Here is a 21,488-nt window from a genome sequence, read left to right as displayed (position 1 = left end):
CCCAGGAACGTTTTCTTAGGATCCCTCACGTGGATGGAATGAACACAACGACTAGGACGGGACATAGTTTTTCCAGAAATATTATCTTGTTACTTCGGGTTGAGACCGTTCTTTACCTTTGTTCCGCACACAACTTCGGCGACTGAACTGGACTCATACTTCAGCGCGTCGCGGCGTTGATCCAAAGTGATGAAACTTGTTGTCCGCCCGACAACCCAATAAACCGACTGCATTGGTCCAATTCGCACCACAATCGATACTGGACAATTATTCATGACGCGTCGGGTCTGCGGCAGAATCTGCCATTTGGTAATGGGATTATTTTGCGCTCCATTGTACCACTAAAGCATCCCGGATTTCAATAAAAAGTTTCCAATGTTGTTCTCTTACAGGACTAAAAGACACCGAATACAAACCCCGTTATCGCGCCTTTCCGAGCTTTTCTGGTTCACTGTTCTCTACTAGATTGCCTTATCGCGCTTCTCGCGATGAGTGGCCAGCTGACACGCTACGAAATCACTGTTTCACGTAGCGGGTGCTGGAACCCTTCTTTAATGTGTTTCGCATTAACCTTCGCGCCTCGAGCAACCTTTAGGAACACTCAGCAGCTGTTGTTATCACTGCGTCATTGGGCCGCTTCATTTCACTGCTAAATTCACGATTGCGTGATCAACTGTAAACTAAATCAATCCTAATTGCCGTAGGTGAGGTGAATCGAATGGCAAGTCCGAGGAAGAAGAAGGTCTCGTTCAAAGAAATATCCTTCTCAGAATACTTGAGTTGGATAGTGTTTTTCTATCCCCAGTTGATTACTCGCATGCAGGTTGTATAAGGCGAGGTTTCCCCCCGTACTTTTGTAATCATTTCACCATCATGTCAATTTCACCTCTGCACTCACGCAAGAGAATATTGTACAGGTATGACAGACAAGGAATGCATCTTACGCTTGTTTGTTTCAATTACGATCGATCAAGCCTGCGGTATAAATCAAACTCCAATGACACACGGGCGTATTTTCATCCTCCGTAACGCGATATCTTCTGGTATCATTCATATTTAGCTTCGTTTTGATCGATCTGTACTCGAGGTACTTTGCCCTTGGCAATATTAGTGCTGTCTATTAATTCGTCGGCATTACGCTGGGCCTGGCCTCGTAGTCACCGCATTAAGGATTGAAAATTGATTTTTGAATCCCCAATCGATATCTTCCAATCGACCTTTCAAGCCGAGCGGTTGTGAGTAAACTCCAATGCTCTCCCGCCGAGTCCGACTCGGATAGTCAGTTTCGGTTCGATTAATTTCTATCAATAACGAGAGTAGGCACTCGGCCGGTATGTGCATGTCGATTGTCCGTGCGAGCGGGCAACATGTGTATAATAGAGGAATCAGGCTTCAAGCACGGGTTCACCCGGGGTCAGACAGCCTATTATTGTCGTTCGAATCAGAGAACGAAGAAAGGTGGCCTCTGGTATCGACGCGGCCTCACACCCGAGTCCAAAAGCGAGGGTGGCTGGCGCTGGAACCGTTCCGCGAAGCCTCTGCAACCTACAGGATTTATTTCCCGGATTACGTCGTCTTGATAAGCGAAAACAAAATAGAAGATAGCTCGATCTCTATATCCCCTTCAATTCCCTCCTCCTACCTTAGCGTCCGGGCACCGGTCGAGTAGACTGATAGAAACCGATTGGAGAAAAGAACTCTGTTGCGGACTAGTGAAGGAGATAACGGGTCCATCGACGGAACGCCGATTTAGCTAGAAAAAAACGCGTTGCACCGGGGAATTAGTCGGCGATCGATAAGGCCTTCGAGGTCTGTCCAAGTTGTTTCTATGGTATCGCGTAGTACGTGCAAGGTCTGAATCAGATGAACGCGGGCTGTATTATTGAAGCTGACTGCCAAGCGGGCTGGAATTTACTAGGAAGAACCTGGATGCCTATCCCATAACTGAGTATCGTTTGAACGAAACCTGAAAGAAGGCCGCTCCTGTCCTTCGTCGATTTTCCGACGATGATTGGCCGCGGACTGTGCCACGTGGGCTCGTAAAATCGAAGGGGACGGAACAAGGAACCGATATCAACCCTACGCCTCGCCGGAATTCCCAATTCACGACACCATTCGGAAAATGACTGGCTCGTTTCGTGCCGATGCAACATCTCCGACCGTATATAACTACTACTATCCCAATGCCATCTCTCGGCATTTCCCCTTCGCTCAATTTCCCATATATACGCGTCCCGTGCCTCCCGTGCTCTTGGAAAAGCGGCGGAAGAAACGGTGAGAAATACAAAGAATCTTCGTACTCGTGATCCATCAACATGGACAAGCCCCATAGAGAAACACAATGCCCGGCCAATCATGCGTCGATCATATTTTATACCTGTGGTGCATTTGTTCACCGAGAAATTCAACATTCCTACACTACACCTACCCTCCAGATATTTGGATCTTAGAACGGGGAAAAATCGCTGCAGGTTTTTGCAAGAATATAATTACTTTCTCACATACACACGTGTCCGTACAGCATAGATTCGTGCATCGTGTATACAGCCAATGCTATACCGGTGTGGCGGATTTTATCTCCTTTTTTCACGTTAGGATATTTCGTACCTATGTATGATTTTCTCATCACGGGAGGCAATCCATCACCGAAAATCGAGTCGGGGTCTGCAGTTTGTTATTACGTTGCAGCCACTGGGGAGGGATTAATTACACGGACTTCATTGACGGTAAATGGGCAGATGATGGAATTTCCACCGTGTAGTGTATGTGGCGAAAAATATATTGGAATAGCAGTAATTCTCGGCGAAATTCACGTTTCTGTGAACCGGCTGTGGAGTTTTGCCAGTTTTTAGATAACGTCATTCGTATTCAGTTTACCGCTTTCGCCGCGTATCCCGTCCGTCGATATCTCCTAAGCAAACTGCATCCCTCGCGTTCCCTTTTTATCAACCAGCACCTTTCTTGTTTCTCTTGCCTTCTTTTCACTAACTATCCGTCTCACGTATATCTGTGCACTGAAACAATTCTACCGACCATCCTCACCAGTAAATGAAATGTTTGATATTAAATAAACTGGATTTTTTAATAATATATTCGTAGTCCCGAAGCTCGTCATATAGACAAAGATGCCGTGCGTGTATTTCATCTCATTAAACTGGAAGAATTCCAGCACTCTTTTGGCACTTTAACTTGCGCCAAGAGGAGACTTACCTGCACTCATTGAAGAGCGTTAAATAAGCGAACAGATTCGTAATCGGTCGTCACTATGAGTGACCGCCTAGGTTATTACAGAGGGATAGTTATCAGGCGGGTTACAAAACCGTCCCCTGCAACCACCGTCGGCGTTGTTCGTTAACGAGGGTTCTATTGAAGGGAGCCATACAGCGGTGATTACCACGACGTCGAAGTTCACGCGTACGTGCTTTATTTGATCGCATGAACACTATCGATCGTCGGTGGGAGGGTTCGAGCCGCGCGAGTTTACGTTTAGTTTTTCCTAGCAAAGATACTGCTCAGCGGAGCCGCATGCCAGGCCATTGTAGCGCCGGTTCATCCTCTCTGTTCACGGAAGAATTAGACTTCCGGCGGCGTCGCTTCAATTACGTTTTATCCTGCAATTCAAATTAATGAATTTATGCCTCTTGGTGCTCATAATTTTGACCCGGAACCGTATCACCGCGTATTACCATGCTCGGCACGACCCACCCAATTACCAAAAACAATCCCCTCCCTGTAAAACCATGCAGCAGGCGCGAAGGGGTGGTTGGTTTGCTGGTTGGTTCCCCTGTCCGCAACGACGCGACGAGCCTAGGGTGCAATTATCCTGGCGGGCGTTAGGGCCGCTTACCGTTTGGGGTCGACCATGTGGAACACCGTCACCGCCATGGTGGAACGCCGAAGCTTATATCTGTCCCTTCCACCTGCTCGTCATAAAGGAAAATACACATTATTCGAATCCTCCTTGCGACCGGGCAGCAGTGCCAGTAACCTGCGCAATCCTTTCGGGCACCTTTGTGCCTCTGGTCATGGCACTGTAACAATCCCGGTCATCGTGTCCCCGGTACCTACTTGTCTTTCCGTTAATTTGCTTCCGAGGAGCAGAATGAGCGGTTTGCCCGAATTGGAGGCTCCCATAAACCGGCAACCTTGCACATCTGAGGGACCTATTACAGGGGTTTATATACGCATGCTCTAGTGTCACAGGGTTATCTCCATACCCTGATGTTATCGAGTGATTGTCTCCTAATTGTCCATCCGTACAACCGTGGACGGTCTGCAGATGGAATCGTAATCAGGTTGCCACGGTGTCTGATCGATTTCCATTACACCAGCTGGCTCGTTGACAAAACGAGTCAAGAAGGCTCGATTGAGTATTGAAAGGCACAGCGTGTTTAGCACAAGGACTTGAGAGCTCCTTTTTCCATAACTACACTTGTGTACAATTGAAGGAAATAACGTAGTGAAATGGAATACGAGATTTGCGAAAGTAGTTTGAAACTGTATGAAAAGGTATCAATTGGTGACTGATTGTGAAAATCACAGTGCATGCACAAGGATTTTGCTTGATGAAAAGTCAAGGTTTCTTTCTTATAGGTTTTAAGATCGAATAATTCATCGCATCACGGATAGCAGAATAATCTGTTTCGTGGTATAATAAAGGTGAGAAAGTTAAAAGAAATAATTGTCGAGTCATAAAGATTATGAATTACGACGATTATACGACGTGCACTGGGTGCGAATCGGCATATTCAAACGGCCACGTATAATCCTAAAAAGATCCAAGAGCTGAGTGCGTGCATGCGAGGTTAGTTCGTTCGTCATGCTTGTCTGGCTTTCCCTTATGATATCGATCAGCGGCAAACAAACGGATGTCGGCAAAATCTTAAGCGTGATTTAGTCCGTCCGGCAAAACATGGCGGCGCTAATTCCAGATCCTATGGATAACGTCACCGAACTCGGCGGTAGAAAACCGCGGTGGAAATCACGTTTTTCAAGAAAATTTACAGCCCGCTAAAAAGGTGCAGTTATATTCCCATTACTTGCTTCCAAGAGCTGTTTCCTTTTTTCTTTTTTTTTTTTATTTCTTCGCTTGACGGATGAATTCAAAGGTCGTAGATTTTCTTTCCGTGTTTTCGTTCCGATCGTGGGAGACGCATGCGGTTCACGTTTCAACGTTGGTATTTATGGGGGTCTGGCTAATCGCCGTTGCCTCGAAAATGCTAGTTTCGAGTAACACACGTGATGCGCCACTCCTATAGAATTGATACTCGACGTCGCATATCAATTCGGTACGAGACTTTGGCCCAGTACTTCAGCCAAGGAGTTTGGTATGTAAAACGTCGAGGCGTAAGATCAGCCTCCGCGATTCTCTCTTTCATTCGATTTGTCAGTTCGTTCAAAGTTACCATTTGTCTTCCTCGTCTTTTTATTCACTTGACGTGTTTTTGGGAATCGTATATTTGTTTGACAATGAAAAAGAGCAAAAAAATGTTGATCGATAGATACCCGAACCACTTTTCTGTCAGGTGCACGCCGTCGGATCATTTCATCTGTGGATTAGATGTAAAAAGTTTTGATCGGAAAATCGAAATCTTGTAACGTCTGCAGAGAGTTGTTCTCGCATTAGTCGGATATATCGCATAGCCGGACCATAATGTCGACTGACTCCCGAGACTCTTAGTTCTATTCCAGACTTCGATAATATCCAAAGTTATAGAATTAACGACGGCTGATCCGATCTGAGACTTACGTTAGTGGCTCGTACTGCGAAATTATCCTTACATGCGCTAGCAGAGAGTCTGAAAAGTTTCGGTCTGGCTGAGGTGCTCGAGGTGTTGGACAAAGAGAATTATAATGTCTTCGCGTTAGGGTTTCGTGTACTTGATCATGCGAAAGATTAAACTTCATAATCTGTGGCACATGCGGTTCAATTTCACCCGACATTTCACCCATTTTTGGCAAGAAATCAACTGCCTCTTGGTTCAGCTGAGCGAATTCTAACTCCTCCGGCATTAGTGTAGGTACCTACTTCTGGAAATAGCGGAGAGGGTAATGAATACCAGATAGCTCGAGCTAAAGAGAAACTGCACGAAAGGGGACGACGGTAAGGAGAAAACTGGAGGAGGGTGAGAACGTCGAAGAGGGAAAAATAGAGGACGCGAGAAAGAGAAAGAGATAGACGAAAAGAGAGAACCAAGGGTGGAATATTGCCACTTAACTGGATAACACTATTTATGCGGTATTGTGGAGAAATTGGATTGGTAGTGAAAGGGCGCCGCCCGTCGCTTCATTGGATGCTAACCAAGTTACCGGCTTGAATCTTACGCCTGTCAGATATCATTGCGGAAAACAGGAGCACCTTCAACGAGAGAAATGCACGCTTATTTCATGCTTGTGAAGCGGTGGAAAAATCACAGACGTACCAAATACTGTCGAATAAGAACGTCTTTTATGTAACGCATGCATGTTTGACCCGGTTTTTCAAACGTGTTTTCCGTACACAAAGTACCCGTTTCTACGACGGTAGAGCGATTCTGCGAATGCGCATGTGCGGAGTACAAAAAATACTGGCTTTAACTCATACCGCATCAACTTACGCTCGATCCGAAAAGTACCGAGATTGTCCTTTTCTCAGTTTTGAATCACCAACAAGCAATTTTAGTTAAGCCTGTGCTCCATCAATAGTGCACTCTGTAAAATAACAAAATGTAGCATGCTTTGGCAATGAAGAATTTCTAAGTTTTCACAAAGCAAAAAGCTTTTCTGTTCATGGTTTCGTGAATTGAATTTAAAGGAAGCTGCGGTGTAGTTATTTTCCACGATATTGTGAAAGTCCAAAGCGTAATGCGCATGAATTTTATGACAAACCAAGGAAATGATTTGAATGCCAGGTTGAAAAATATTCAAATTATGCACTTCGTATGTCCGTTAATCTGTAGCGTATTCGGCATCGAACGACCGACGAAAAAAAAGAGACACGAAAACCATAGAAAAACAAATATACAAGCAATCAGAATCGAACATTTCAAAACTGACATCAGCGCATCGTTGCCTCTCAAGTTGGACCGAAAGAGTAACTGAGCGTAGTCTCTGTTATCACCTCTGTTATTGTGACAACTATGACCGGGAGTCAGAGGGCGGATGCACCCTTATATACCTTTGCGACTAGCACCATGCTAATTCAATCATCCAGTTCAGAGGTGGAGGTTCTTGTGTCACGGCTTCGTGCGCGTATGCAGAACGTACAAGGTGCAGTAGAAACGTGGGTCCGTGTACCACTCACGCTACTCTTCCAAACGAGGCAGCCTGCGCCAGACACTCAACATTGCAGAGAGCCGGGGGCGGCCCCTGTGAAAGTGTTCTGGCGCCTCTGCGTCGAGCCTGTCTGTCTGTTCTCTAGTTTGTAACACGGCGTCGAGCGGAGCTCAGAACGCATCCGCTCTCATTCATCAATGCTTCTTCGACGGTCCAGAGCAGCGCCAGAAAACTCCTTGGTCCATCAAGATTGGCTCGAGTGAAGCAGCTTTACCTTCAGCCAAACCCTGGACCACCCTGAACGTCCTTCGAGTCCTTTTTCGTACTTCATAAAAGTCGTGAACCTTCTTCACCTCGTATGGCGTGAACTGCACTCTCATCTTTCCAGTCGAATAAATGAATAAGTCAGCATCGACATTCTACTAACAGTTCTGCGGCAGTAATCAGTTTTTGGGATTTTGTAAGAGTGTGACTGTGACACCTTGCCCGTGAATGGAATCTGGATTGTGTCCCTTGCGGAGCGGATGGTTTTCATTAACGCCTCCCGTCCGGAAGACGTCGCTGACCCAGGGAAACCCCCGTCAACGCAAGGACCTCGGGGCAGCGCGTTTGCATACTCGCATAAATCGAGGAACGCCGGACATATTTATGTGTGACATAGCCATTACTTTACCCGTTGGTCAGTTAGGGACGCGTGCTCTGGTTTGAACCTACGGGAATATTTCAACCACGGGCTCTCGTGTTCCGTGTGATTGAATACGAGCGTGCCTTCTAGCAGGGTGCAAACATCTGGAGCCACCAAGTGCGCAACTTTCGTTTTTCGCATTATCATACTGTCGGCATCGGTTGGCAGAAATTTAAGGAATTTTAGGAAATTCGGTAAAGCGAACGAATCGAAGTTACGAAAACGGCGCAGGAGTAGCTGTCAGATATTGATTGGCAGTGGTCAGATGGTGCAGTGATTCGTATCGGTTAAAGAAGGAGAAGAGATGCCTCGGGACCAGGCAATAAAATATTTATTCCATTCTCGGGTATAAGCCTGTCGTATATCCGTCCTATGGTCGAATAATCGAATTATCCCGAAACCGAAAATCGGCGACCCGCGAGTCAATTTATGGGATTCTAATGCCCTCACTTGGCGAACTTCGTGCCGATCTATCTTGTTTGGTAGCCACTGGTTAGAAGGAGATAAACTTGCCGAGGACGCTATATATCGCGTAGCTAGGCGACGCGCGACGGTAAGGGACGTTAAAAGTGGCCACCAAGGGATAAACTCGGTGCTTCAAGAGCCGGACAGCCGGATGAACGGCGAAACCGAGGGTAACGTACGAAACGAAGGGTTCGTACGGCTCGCAACGTAATGGACATCACATCCGTCGTTTTTGGTCTCAACATTTTCTCCGTATTAACGGTTCGCAACACCGTTTATAACAAACGGTCACCTTTACGAGCTTTTATATCGACAGGAGACGCAATAACGAGGTGTATCATTGCAGTACTACAAGTAAGGCTGTTTATACAGATGAAATTTAGTATTAACACAAGAACGACAATTGATCAGGACATCTATTCAGATGATGGTCAATGGGTTTCAAGATGTCGTGAAAACGTTATTCCCAGTTAAACAAAAACGAACGTTCTACACGTAAGCTGCTAAAGATCGAAGCATCCTAAGAGGTGTAATAAACAAGATGGAAATCTAAGCGCCGTAACAAGAAACAAAGGTTATCAATCTCGTTGGCAGCTAAACTTATATAGGAGTAGTCTATAGTAGGTACATGAGCACAAAGTACCCATGCTCAACCCTGTCCCGTATTAACGAATAACATATCGACGAACCCGCTCAAATATCCGAGAACACGGAGGACCCAATCCGAGGTCCTAAATCTAGCTAAGAAAACAGTTGTCATTGACTTGGTAAGATTTACTACGACGTGTGAGAGTGTAGATGGACGTTATTGCGGGTCTTTCGTCGATGCCGTAAAACATTCACCGCAGGGGGCATGAGATTTCCGCGACAGAGGCAACTCGAGAGTCAACTTCCTATCCGTGTTTCAATCCTGGTCTAATTATCCTCTGAGTGATCAGTTGCTCACCGAGTAACTTCGAGCTTAGAATCCCGAAGTTTAGGCACGTTTTAGCAACGTTCGCATAGTCAGACCACCACACACGGGCGGTGTGCTGGTTTGCCATGGTTACTGGTTCGCTGGCCGGTCCTCGCAGGGTGCGCGTGGAGAGGGTGCAGAGGGAGCTGAGTTGATGCCTGGAGTACCTCGAGAGGGTGGGAAGGGATTAACGGGTTACGCGCTGCGAATGAGCGGAATTCAAGGGGACTTTCAAGTTTCGCTCTGGGAACTTGGCTCGGATCTTTCGCTCCCCAAATTAGTACCAGTGCACCGTAACTCCGGAGTAAGGTCTTGAGATGGTCAGTTGCCGGAAGTTTCACCGGAGCTTGCTTCGCCTCCGGAATGACCGGTAGTTTTCTCATTTAAAACCTGGTAGCAGATCCAAAGCACCGCTTTCCCGATCCAGCAAGTGTCTCTCGGCGAGAAAATAAAAGCGGAGGATAGAACGAAAGCGCGATGTGTTTGAGGATAAATCAACTTTATCGCCTCCTCCTCCTCCTCCTCCTCCTCTTCCTCTTCCTCGGAGACCCGCAGGTCGGCGCACCTTGGCCCGAAGTAGTATTATCTGGGGTAGCGTGGCCCCCACTTGGCGGTCTATTGGCTTTTTTATTTTCGTTCCTGATCCTGGAGGGAAGGAAGACGTGAGTGCACTGGTGCATCTAATAAGAAGATACAAGGACAAAGGCTGTGTCGGGTACACGCGTTGCATGTCCCGCCGAGCCAAGAGGGTCCGAGACGCGTTCGTACCACACGTGCGGTCGAAGGTATATAATACGTATTACGTACATACACCCTGGAATTTATCAGCAGAAAGGGATGCAGCTGACGATAATTGCACCTGCGAATAGATTCGCAAGCGCGGTGCGCGCGGCTGGCTCATTGCATAAAACAGGTGTGCCATATGGTGAGGATAGTACAGGTTGTTCGGTGCCGAAATTTAACTCTAGGAATTAGCATCCAGCTAAGAGGCAATTTCCCGCGATTACCACCCCGAGGATTCGCTCGCCGAACCACCGAGGATGAATAAAGTATCGCGTTTTCTTGCAACGGCAGAAGAGAGGAGAGGAGAATTTTGTATAACACGCTCACAGAAACACGGCCAGTGTAGCCAGTGTAACACCTACCCTTAACGGCTAGACGCTTTGGTCTCGAAATAAAAGGCATTAACACGCCTCCCACCTTTCCCTATGGGTAAAAGCCACCCTTCTGAGTGTCGACGAGACGTCGAAGAGCGAGCACTTCGACTTCCGGAAGCCTTCGACGGGTGTATAAGGTGTATCGCTATGATACTTCTGCAGCCTACAGTTAGACGCAGCTATGCCACCTATTCTTCCGACGCGACGTAAGCTTTAAAAATAACGTGTTTGGAAAGTAGGAAAAATCGCTGCAAGAAAGGATACCCGCAACGGTTCAAACTGAATCTGAACTAAAGACAAAGTAATAACCGCAATAAAAACCATCCGTCTCTGGATGGTGATGTAAGTTTCAAAACTCGAATTTGAAAAATTTTTAAGAAAGAAATGTGACAGGGTAGCTTCGCGATTCGCGAGTATAAGTGGCCAATTATTCGACTGGTCGCCAAATTGCTTAAAAGTAGCTGAGATGAAAAATGTGAAAAGAAGAGACCGTCGGCTGAAATGAGATCTGAAAACTGCGTGCTTTAGCGAAATGACGGTGGGTTTAGGGAGGAGGGGGTTGAAGATCAGAAGACGGCCTGCCGAGAGGCTATTATATAGATCGGTGGCTGGGGATTTCGAAGGAGGCGAGTTGGAGCTGAGCTTAGTTCGCTGAGTGTTTAATATGGTTTCTGCGGGAAGCCCGGACAAAGGATTCAATTTATCAAGCTTTCGAGAAATTGAGAGGAATCGAGAATACACTGAGGATGATCAACAATCATCGCCTCGAATGAATATATGCGTATACATATAATATATAACTGTATATTAAAGCGGATTATATTTTTACCTCACGTACCTTATTAATCGAATATTTTTCCAGCCTCGTCGCTCTGAATATAAATCATATTTCATGAAAAAATAAGTTACTCATTTGCATCGTGAGATTCAAAAACTTATGTTCATTTTTTTTTATTTATTATCATTTTGTTTTTCATCAGGAGAATATCAACTCAAGCACACCTTCGGTTAAATTCAAATCACGGCGCTAATCACAGCAGAAGGAATTTCAGATTTTTTTCATCGCTCTATGACGACGACTGTACTGCACGGGACATTTCTTCAGTAAAGTATTATACTCGGTACATAATACGTCTGTTCGTGGCCCACAAGAGGCTTTGGTTTCCACAAACTGTTCTCACGATTTGAATCTCGATAAGGGTTTCGTCGCAAGCGCATTCCCATGCAGCAACCATTGCATCTATTGTTCGTCAGGGTCTCTGTGCTACTTGATTGAAAAATTATCGGATAGCTGCAGCATTACTCTCTGTATAAAAAGTACCGGGCATTACATTACAAAACTGGATCTTTTGATATCTCCAAAGTGAGCGCGAACTTATTCGAAATGTCCTGACTTGGCTGCGGCCTCGCCGCGCCTTCGCCTCGGTTTAGCAATTATTTACCATGTCTTGCGCTAAGGAAGCAGCCCCATCGGTGCGTAGCAAGGAATATTTGAATTTGGCACCACGCCCCTGAATATCAATGTCCCACTCCCCCCGCCACCCGTCAATAATCCACTAATGCCGCCTCTGATATTTTCGAAAATCCCCCCGCCGACACGTTTTGCCATCGGAATATAAATTGACAGTGTATATTGTTGCTGCTTGCTCGAGGGGCTGAGTTCCGACAAAAATACTTCCTCAAGTAGGTATAACGTCGTAAATTTGACACCTCCGTTAAGTGCGGAACGACCATGAACAGCCGGAGTCACCGCGGTATCTCAGAGGGAGAAAAAAGAGGAAAAATCTATCGCCAGATACGAATCTGTCAGCCCTCCAGCTCTCCGGCTGTAATAGCTCACTCATGAGAGCTTGCGTGAATTCGATAACTCCGGCCAGCCACCTGTCCGTCCGAAATGAAGAGCCGAAAACCAGAAAGTACTTCGTAAAAATAATTATCACCTTGCCGGAGCGAGCCGTCTGTTCCTTGTTTATCAGCTCCTTTGATCCCACCGCCTGCAGGTCCTTGAAATGCAGGACGCAGGTCCTGCGAGTAGTAAAAGAGCCTTTTCCTTCTGCGTCGTGGCTCTGGGCGATGTTTTATTCCAAAGTCGTGCCGCGTCGAGGGCGCGAAAAATACAGTAATCATGGGAATAAAACATCGCCGGAAACGTTCGTCGCCCTTCTTGGACCGGCGAATCTTCGGCGCTAGGTTGTATCGCAGTTTTGTTCTGGTCTAATCCGGCGACGAAGTGCATTCACCCTGTAGACACACGTGATTTTCGACGTAAGACGGAAGATGTGTAAAGTTAAAGTGGTTTCAACGGGTCAACGCGCGGTTGCCTCGTTCCTTTCCCGAGGATCCCGTCTCCGCTGGTAGTGGATTCCATCGTGTACAAGCGATCACTCGCGCGCACACAATGAAACGAAAGGTGAGCGGCGCGAACGAAAGAAGGAGATTGGAGCTGCTTATTTACTCGCATGGGACATAATAAAGATCCGAGTTATCTCGGGTGATAAAATGCTATCGCGCGTCATTAAGGGTGCAAAGAGATACAGAGGATAAACTATCTCAGATATGCAAAATACATGGTTCGGCTATTAATTAGTTATCTTGATCAATGTTCAGCTATCTGATGCGGAGGATCGTCAAAAGTACTTATCTCCAACATTTATACGCTTCGGTGAATTTGAATTTTGAAGAGAATATCTCAGCCGTGAAGTATTACCAGGCGAGAAAGATCCGGGCGATAGTTGCTACAGGCTTGCTTTCGAAGATGTGACCGATCGACCCAAGTGCTAGAAGGAAATCACCGATGGAAGGGAAAATATAACACACGCACTCCTGGATTACTTAAACGGGTTAATTAAATTACCTCGACATAAACGCGCGTCCGTATAAGGGTGGAGTCAGTTTGCCGTAACAATTAAACTGGATCCTCTAAATTCCACGTAGGTGCCAACAACTCGTATATACATGTATAACCAGAGTGTGTGAGACTAAACAACAAACACCCTGCAGTGCAAGCAGCATCGCACAAGAGGATCTTTGTCTTGAACTCGGTTCACCTAGATGTAAGTAACGGTAGTTGGCTTAGTTAACCGTTGGTATCTCCGAACAGAACGTTATCTAACACTGGGGTATATGAAGTGCGTGATCGTCTGGCTGTTTCTCATACATTTATATATATATATATATATATATATATATACCTGAAGCTTATACGAACATTCCAAACCAAATGAGGCCTGGAAATTTATCGAAAAACGTCCTATCGGGCCTCGAGATGACGGACAAAACCACCGGTGGCATCTCTTAGTTGATTCAGTATTATCATCTGCCTTTTTATTCATTAAATTTTCGGTCTTTCAATATGGAATAAGTGTCTCTTGAAGATAAGACTCACGTGTATATTTCACACGGTGTAATACCGGTCTACTTGGAAGGTGAGGGCCGAGGCTGCGAAGGAGTGAAGCTTGGCTGGGCATTCGGCGAGTTTTTGGACCTTCGCTCCGTTGGCTCTTATACACCTATATAAAAAAAAAAATATGACGACATTTAGAGAGCTCTTATGATTCTTGTGAAATATCGTGGAGAGGAGTGCGCGGCGCTGAATATTACGGGACGTGGACCCTTTGGAGCAAATGTCTCCCGGACCGGTCGCCCTCTATTTATTGGTGCCATTTTTATGCCGATATAAAAATGTATTCACCCATACGTTTGTGGAAATTACTACATTTTAGCTGCCGGATGTGTGAATGCGGAGTGGGCAATACGTGCACGCCCCTGAAAATAAAGACATGCTTCCACCTCGCCCGGATTGGGTTAAACCGCCCGCAGAGACTGCGGGTGAAAAATTTGTTCCTTCCGAACCGATTTTGCGGACAAGATATTCATGAAACGTTAATATTTCCACCCCTTTAGCCCTCGGAAACGATGAAAAAACTCGGAAAAACTCACAAGATCAACTAAATTCACGTCACGCGTTACGTTATTTTCGTAGCATTAAAACAGTTGAAGTATCGTTTTAAAGAATGTCTCAATTTAATTTCACGCCATAGGTAATTGCTTCGAAAACGATTCCGCGCAACCGCTGTCACCAGTTTTCATGTTACGTTCATGACGCGTAGTTGCGAATCTTCGTAGGAGTGCCCGATTAATTTGACTGAATTGTTCAGTAGTAACGGGGCAAAGAATTACGGGATACAACAAAGGGCGGCAGGCAGCGTCCTGTCGCGATGTATAGGAAAAATATAAAACAAAGCAAAAGAGCGACGATAAATATTTCATCACACTGCGAACGAGAAAGCCTCGGTTCTCTTGCAACTTGCAGGGGTGTTTTCACCCCGGCGTTCCGTCCTTCGGAGTAAAAGCGAGGGCCATCCTTTACCATCTCGACCACCTCAACCACTACCGCCCTCGCTGCGATCCGTTGCGCCGACCCCAACTTTCCCACTCTCTTATATACAGTATACATTTCCTCCCCTTCGTCATCTCTCTTCACCTCGCTTCCTCCTCCGCATACGGTGCATCTCTCATCGTGCCTCGCAGCATCCGTCGGTTGGCCCATTCGCCGGGAGTGAAACAAGGATGAAAAATAACCACTGCAACACTGCAGAGACAGAGTTGAAACGACAAATAGCAAGACCTCAGAGTTTCAGGTTTATCGCTGTAATTTCAGTTGTTACATCGAGCCTCTTTCCAATTTCAACGGAATTATTTTTATATCTGAAATTTAAATTGGGTCCATCTGCTTCAGGGTATAAACGATCTTGAAATACAGTAGCAACAGTTCAATTATTTAACTCAATTGAATTACGCGTAGTTTTTGAGTCGGGTGGCATCGGACGGGCGTTCAAATATTCACCCCGAATACTATCGCAGTATCGTCCTTAGTCTCAAACCTGATTAGGGCGCGACGGATTGACACGTGCCATTCTGGTCCGTAGGATTCAACCAGACTCCTCAGTCACTCCACCGGCTCTTCAGTCTCGATCGATTCTGACTGCTCGATCCTATAGTATCGTGTTTTAAAGCTACGGGTTTAAAAAGTGAACGGATCGTTATCACGGGTAAAGTGATTACTAGAAATCGAGTAAAAATTGCAATTTAAGGCTTGCAAAACTGCCGCTTCTGATGTATTGAAACAGTGACGAAGTTCGGACGAAAATTGGACAATGTCAAGTTTAACAATGTTGGTCAATGGTTTTTTTTTACGGACAGAAAAGGCCAGGGACGAATTTCCGAATGATTGGGTAATCAGCGGTTATTGATGATATTTACAAAATTGTAGCGGCCCCCCGGATGCTGTCATTTTGTACACACCCTATTAACGTGATTCATATAAATTACGGTTCACCTGATAAATTACGACCTCTACGTGTACGAACGGTCCACCCAACTGCGTACGTATGTGCAGACAAATATCCATTCCAATTACCCGTGTCAGGAATTCCAACTATATTTCACGCGACGGATCCCCCTCTTGTAGTACACGAAGGCCTGCAGTGAAGCCTCGTTCAAAGCCGACGAACGAGATCCGGTGCTTTTAAATTGTAAATATGGGATTTGAAGTATCAAAGAGCGAAGTAAATTAGTCGACAATCGAACATTTCCACGAGTTTCCGTCCTCCTTGGCCTGCGCGGTCCGCGTTTTTCTTCGACATAATCCAAATGGTTTGTAAAATGTGAAACGGCGGGCGGAGAGCTCCACTCTGACGCTTATCTTCAGCCTTTTCTGGAAAATTCATACGTGCGAGAAAAAGCTCGAATCACGAGGCGGGGCGAGGCGAGGCGAGGACTTGAAGAGGGTGGATTCCACGTGGCGTTTCACGGGGCTGAATTTTGGGGATCTGCCGGTCCGGGACACATTCGGGAGACACAGGGCCGCCATAAATAAGGGAAGGGGGAGCGCGTTGGCCGAGCAGCGAACACCGCCGCGCGTATTTATCCGGAACATGGGGCAACGCACCGTGCAAGGATGCAGCGGCGGGTAACCGAAGATAAATACACGCAGTCGTTACGGCTTAACTTTAATGCCGGCGTTAGGTTCGCCACTCGGTGCCGACCATCGTCCGATAAGCAATGAGCTGCACGGCGGGATAAAATTTGTTCGTCAAGATCACCACCATCCCCTTCGGTAAAATGTCGGTGTGATTAGATTTTTTCGACGCTTTTTTACTCGAATATCGTACAGCTCATTCCGTCGTTTGGAGAAGGTTCCTTGAACGCGAGGAATCTTTTAAGGAAATACGCAAAGAGAAAAATATTAGAACGGGGTGTGGTACCCGTTTTGGAGATAAGATAAAAACGAATATATGTACACATATGGGAAGGAAGAAATGGATACTTGGAGCAACGAGATGAGGCGGAAGATGATTGAACGTGTACGTATACGTGTATACGTATAACACGACATTGGGGTGGAGATATAATAATGGCCTTTTTACGCCGAGCAATGAAATATTCCCATTATTTCAATAAAACTCTACCCGTAATGCCATGCTCGAACCTTATCGTATACAGAACCGTACACATTTTTCTGAAACCATCTTAATACACAAAGGCCACGAAACGTTTTACTCCGTATTTTATTGCTAATTGTTGTCTGCGATATTGTCGCGGCTCCCTGCAGTTGATGTACGGATTTAATATCTGATCGTGGCTCGAGGTCGAAAACACCACAACAGTCTCTCACACAACGCACGTTAACGAAATTATGAATCGGTACGGAACTCGGTTGTAAGATAAAATCGACCGAGTAGAATGACAATGGATTTGCGAATAATTTTTTACAAACGTACATATTACGATGAATCATGTAAACTAAAAGAGGAAATTTAAGCGAATCTGGGCAGCATCAGGATCGTAAAATCCCGGCTTTATTCCTTTCTGTTTCATCCGGCGATTTTTGATGGAGTCTCAAGATAAATAACAGCGATAGGAAGAAATCCCGAAGGCTGAAGAAGCGAGGTTGTATACATTGCTCGATCACCCGCCAACCAGGGCCAACCACCTACAGCTATCTCGAAAACGTCACCCCGAATTGCTTCCACCCGTTGTCTGATTTTGGCAACCGAAAACGTTTATCTCCCCCTCCAGGACTTTCCTGCCCGTCTTGCTTCGTCTTGGCTGCTGTTTCGCCGAGCTGAAGGAACGAAGAATCGGAATAAAGGAGGAGAAAAAGGTGAATACATAAAAAAAAGGCGGCAGAGTGAAAGGGCATGAAACAACTCACGCAATATTCGTGTGAGAGATGAACGTGTTTCGGATTCTTGTGATATTCATTGTCAGACATTTCCTACGTAACACCAAGAGTCATGCGCATTTTGCTCGACAGCAGATTTTTTTGTTTTCATAAGTTTTCGAATACAACTGTCAACGATAATTTTGTTCCCAGTTTTGTCACTCCCCGCACATTAAACATTCATTACACCCTTCTCCCGAAATCCATGACAGTTGGATATTTATTAACCGGATTGCATCGGAAGGCTCAGCATCGTACAGTTATTTTAACGAAACAAAAAACTTTTGCTCGATAGGTTCCAGTATTTGACACTGATTAGTTTTCACTTAGTGATTTTATGGTTTTCTTATGCTATTATGATTATGTTAGAGTCTCTAAGAGATCGATGGATGCTGGACTCAAACCCTCATATCCCAAATGAGAAAGTGCGGAAATTTTTTTTTGTGTTTCTGAAAAATTCAATCGTTAAATATGGGTATATATTGAACCTTGGACGGATTGACTCTCATAGACTTTGAGATAGAAGTTGTTTCCATCGAGGGTAAAAGATTACCTTTTACGTCTCTATAAAGTAAAGTTAAATCGTTCCCATAAAGGCGGATCGCCGTATCGAGTGATTTCGTTTCTACCGCGACACCTCGCAGTATAATCTCCAAGGAAATCTACCGGACCTGTTCCTCGCATACGAAGATACGAGTTACTATAACAACACACACACGGCGTCATACAGACGCGGCGTTCCTCCCCCGTATTCGAGCTTTTGACAATCGTTGCATGCATGTGCTCCCATTCATTATTCAGATAGGTTATTCCGCCGAGCTGCAGGATTTCTTGGCTGTCCCGGCATCACGTGTTGGGGAATGCCTCTTGAACTATTTATCGAGGCTTCCCTGCTCTGATTTCATTACGATTGTCCAAGTATGTAGGTACCGAGCCCTATCTCGATTCGAGGTTCTCATTTCATCATCCGACATTTATTTTATCTCAATAACAACCGCTACCACTTTATTTTATTCTCTCATATTATCGTTCTCTTCGGCCTTTCTTTCTCTCTCTCTCTCTCTCTCTCTCTCTCTTTTTCCTTCCGTCTCGCTCCGTCACATACTGCAGATTCGATCGTAAGCTCTTCTCTTATTATCTATAATTGAGCCACCGTGCAGACGGCACGATATCCAATACACTTGCTTCCCTCTTTACTTTTTACACTATACAATACCTATATAACGTAGAAAAGAGCAGCGGCTAAGACTGGCTCGAACAGCTCCTACCGATTCGTCGGTAGATCGTTGAAACTGAGAATATGCCCGGGTTCAAGTCAGATTGATGTTCATTATTCACCGTATGATGTATTCCCAGTAAATTTTTTTTTCAGAAATATTATCAGTATAAATAATAGAAAATATATTGCATCAAACGACTCTTTTTTGAAACTGTAATTTTTTCGTACGACACAAAACTATGATGGTAAAGGTTTTCATCTTGGTAGAACAATTCCTGCAATCCACGTCAAATTAGATATGTCTTCAAACATAACCATAGACGGTAAAAATAATTTATTACGTCGTATATTTAGGCTATTGCTGGTTGGTATTCGGAGAAAATATTATAAGCGACAACCACTGCCCAGCGTCAATATTTCTCATGGTTCTGGCACCCACAGGTTCATACATTATTACCAATTCACCGAAATGGTGGAGAGGATAGCGTGGGTGAACGGGCAGACGGGCAGACGGGCACCGGAGACAGGAAGAAGAAGTCTCCATAAATACGCTCGCCCGAAGGATTGTCCCTTGTACTCCAGATTACTATCGGCCTGGGAATCGTCTTTTCGGGAGATGGAAGGAAACGGCCCACTTCGATTACCAGCGAGAAGGATTGGGGCAGGTGGGACGTCGGTTTTAGGGAATATCTTTCAGGATTTTACTCACGAAACTTGGGGCTGTATGGAAATTCCAATTCAATTTCTCCAAGGTAGGATGCAAACTATGGCAGCGAATTTTGTGCAACAAAGTGTGTTCGGCATACGTGTAAGATTCACCCTCAAGAAATAATCGCATCATTTTCTGAACACGCGATTATTCCTACTTACAGTCAATTCGTTACCTTGTTAAGTTTTATTTAAATTTCGTTCGCCAACGAATTAACATACCCATCCAAGTCTGCGCAAATTTTCGTTTCCCTCTCCCCGTCGTCGTTTTTTAATCCAATTTAGTGCCGGGATGTTCATTCGTAGCGTTAACCTTCGCCATATCTGTCGAGGTTCAAACTATGGGTAGATAAAAAACAGAAAGGCGGAAGACGGGTAATAGGCAATTTAAATGCAACGGAGCAAATTAGGGCTAATTGCAAGTCGTTTCTTCCGAGGAAGGAATTGGTGTTCTCGAATTCTTCAATACGCGATAAAATTTTATACATCCTTTTGTACGACGAGACGAGGGGAACTCCGGCTTTTCGCTCGTCTGGAAAAAGATAACAGTATCTAGTTGAGATGGATTTCACGAATTCACTCGTGGAGAGTTTGAATATTCATCTAATACTTTGGGTGGAATCACAAAATAATTGTGTATATAGTAAGAAACCTAGAAGTTAACGTTACGTTTTAAGCAACGCAAGTTTCGTGTTAAGGAATGTAAGAAGTAGTAACGTTACGGGAATGAGAGTTTTTTATAAATACAATCATGGCTTTAGATGCCGATGCCCGATAGCCGCGGTCCATAGATGTATTAAAATCCCAATTAACCGCGAGGTGTGTATTGAAGAGACAGTTAATAGCTACTAATAGTTGATTATTGAGAACTAATTACAATTAATACTTCATTCCGTATAATTATGGCCGAGGTATATGTCCAGTTTATCGCGGGGCCAGCTATTTCATCGTCGATTCCATTGAACACCATACGCGAGAAGAATACAAGCGGTTCTCAAAACTCATCCCGATAGGTTTTAATTATTTCTACACGCTGGATTCTAGATCGTTAATTAAGATTGTTGGGGATGAAGCGCGTGAGCTGAATAAAAAACAGAAGCAATTAACGCAGATAGCGTAGGTAGATGGCGTAAGGTATAAGGTATAAGGTATGAGGTATAAGGTATATTTTACCGTCAATGAGCTGCAGGGACATTTTACCGCGGCGACTACAAGCGGTTAAATTACGATAGCTTTGAAAACAATCGAAACGCTGTTTGATCCCCTCCATTTACAAGGATTACCACTTTTTCCACGCTTCAATCTTGGCAGCATTGCGTAACGCGGATTTAAGTATTTGAGTACATGATATTTTAGCCAGTTAAAAGCCCCCTTATATAGATAGGCTTGTTTGTTTTTTGCACAGAAGATTTTGTTTATTGCATGCTGTTCAGTGAAAGCAGATGAATTTTTTTAGCGTCTGTAGATGTGGAATGCACGTAATTAATTTCTTAGGACTTAAAAAGAAAATCTGCCATGCGCGAAGCTAAGAATCTGGAGAAATTGAGAACGTCAAAAAGTTTTAGACCTTGAAAAAGTTCGTAGAGATCCAGAATACGACTTTATTCGAAATGAGGTAATTGGCGAAGTCAGCGTTCCAGTCAAGGTAAGTTTTCGTTTTCGTAATCTAAACTAAAACCTGACAGAACGACTCCCAAATAAAATCAAAAAGATTAACTGAACATCGATGGCATCGTAATTTATAAATTTATTTTACAACATAAGATCAAATTTTGTCTTGAGAAATTGTTGAAACAAAAACATTAATTTCCGTTTCAGAG

Source organism: Neodiprion pinetum, chromosome 4 (genome assembly GCF_021155775.2).
Source record: "Neodiprion pinetum isolate iyNeoPine1 chromosome 4, iyNeoPine1.2, whole genome shotgun sequence".
NCBI lineage: Eukaryota > Metazoa > Arthropoda > Insecta > Hymenoptera > Diprionidae > Neodiprion > Neodiprion pinetum.
The sequence above is the reverse complement of the archived record's forward strand: the minus strand, read 5'-3'. Positions refer to the sequence as shown.